Source organism: Myotis lucifugus, unplaced genomic scaffold, assembly GCF_000147115.1.
Source record: "Myotis lucifugus unplaced genomic scaffold, Myoluc2.0 scaffold_143, whole genome shotgun sequence".
Taxonomy (NCBI): domain Eukaryota; kingdom Metazoa; phylum Chordata; class Mammalia; order Chiroptera; family Vespertilionidae; genus Myotis; species Myotis lucifugus.
Genome location: NW_005871191.1, coordinates 1,263,835 through 1,266,226, shown reverse-complemented (window position 1 = coordinate 1,266,226; position 2,392 = coordinate 1,263,835).

Below are 2,392 nucleotides of genomic sequence, written 5' to 3'. Positions count from 1 at the left end.
AGTCAGGGCACATGCCCAGGTTGCAGGCTCAATCCCTAGTGTGGGGCGTGCAGGAGGCAGCTGATCAGTGATTCTCTCTCATCTCTGATGTTTCTGTATCTCTCTTCTTCCCCCCCTCCTCTCTGAAATCAATAAAAATATATATTTTTAAAAGAATCTGAAGGTGGAAAGCCCCAGTACTGGAAGATAACTTTTGAAGAACCTAAAAAAGCATTTTCTGTGAGAGGAAATCATTTGGATTTCTTCCAGATAGAAAACCTGTATTTCTGATAGAAATCCTTACATGATAGCCAAGTAATACCTTATCCTTTGTCTCCGATTCCCACTCTCTTACTGTCCTGCAACAAACTGGGAAATCAAAGATCAGTAGACATTGCGTAGGAGAGAGTTAAAATAAGATAATAAACCAATCTCATCCCATTTTCATCCAATTACCAAACTAGGCTGAAATTGGAAGAAAGAGAAGATTTACGTTATGCAAGACTGAATTTTTGCTATGGATTGTACTAGACTTTTTCTTACCTAAAAACGACATTATTAAATACCTAAAAGTGAATGGAAAGTCAGTAGGATCTACCCAAGGGAATGTGAAATAGTGGAAAGGGACATTCAGCACACGTGCAGAAAAAGCATAACGTGTTCCTCTATTTTATTTTATTATTATTTTTTTCCGTGGTTTGATCAGCCAACCCCTTCACTATAGTTTCTCTGGTGACCAGCCATCAGGACTCCATCTCTCCGGCAACTCAGCTCCCAGAACAGGGTAATATAACCCTCTTCCTTTGCTCCACTGGCCCTAGTGGTGTCAGCAGTTCCCTGGGATTGTCAGTCGGAATTGTCTCTCTTTTAAAAAAATTTATCTTTATTGTTGAAAGTATTATAGATGTCTTTTTCTATTTTCCCATTGACCAACTCCACCCGCCCCTCCCAGGTCTTTACCACACTATTGTCTGTGTCCACGGGCTATGCATATATGCAGAGAAGTTCCCAGGTTAATCTCTCCCCACCCACACACCTCCACCTCCCCCACTCGCCCCCCCCCCCCCCCCCGAGATTCCTCAATCTGTTTCATGCTTCTATGTCTCTGGGTCTATTTTGTTTTTCGGTTTATTTTGTTCATTAGATTCCATATATGAGTGAGATCATATGATGCCTGTCTTTCTCTGACTGGCTTATTTCACTTAATACAATACTCTCCAGGTCCTACCATGCTGCCTCAAATGGTAAGAGATCCTTCTATTTTTACTGCTGCATAGTATTCATGGTATAAATGTACCACAGCTTTTCATATCCACTCATCTATTGATGGGCACTTGGGCTGTTACAGATCTTAGCTATCGTAAATTGTGCTGCTGTTGTCTCTTGGGTTCCTTCCTTCAGCTTTCCCAGCAGCTGTTACTAGTTCCCTCTATTTAACCGAAGCCACTCCTCTTTTTTTTTTGACTTGACTCTTTTAAGGTGTTTTATAATAAAGGTAATTTATAACTTTAAAAATAATAAAACTATTTTGATTTAAAGATAACTTACAGAATACATGTGAAGCATTAAACTCAGTAAATACAAAAATGATGGGTAAAAAAGATACATGTTAGTCTAATCAGTTATTTAGACATACTGCAAAGTTGCAAGAATTATATAGTGAATACTAATTTTTATTCATAAAAATGGATTAATCCTAAAGGAAGGTCAAAAAATTTTTCTTTATAAATATAAAGAAAATTATATAAATATAAAGAAAATTATATAAATATAAAGAAAATTATATAAATATAAAGAAAATTATATAAATATAATTTTTATAAATATAATTTAATAGTGAAAGCAGAAACCACAGAAACAAGCTCTCTAATTAAGGAGAAGAGTTCATGTTTTCTTAATAGCTAACAATATAATTTAAGGACTTTTGGATTTAAAAGACAAATATTCAATTCAAACCCATGTCCATCACTACTCATATTATCTTTTCCAATTCAATGTACTTCTCTTGAGCTCTAGTTGTCTCACCTGCAAGACTGGCAGGACAATACCAACCTACTATAATTTCTGTGAGGATGGATTGATATTAGGTCATGAAACTAGTCTGTAAATTTGAAAATACTGCAGTATAGAAATATTAGTTAATAGTATTCTTTTCTTTCACAGTCAGCTCTATAATCTTTGGATCTTCATATGTTCTTACTAAAAAGTATTTAGTCCATCATTTTTGTCTGTTTTCACATAAAATTAGCTTCATCCTCTAATTATTTGTAAGCCTTTTAGTCTCCATGGCAATTTCAACTGCATCTTGCTCAAGTTGCAACAGTATTATCACAGGCAATTTTCAGATGCAGAGAAATCAAGTTTTTGTTTAAAGAAAAAATCAATCATGCTCTCAGTTTCTTTCCTAATATAT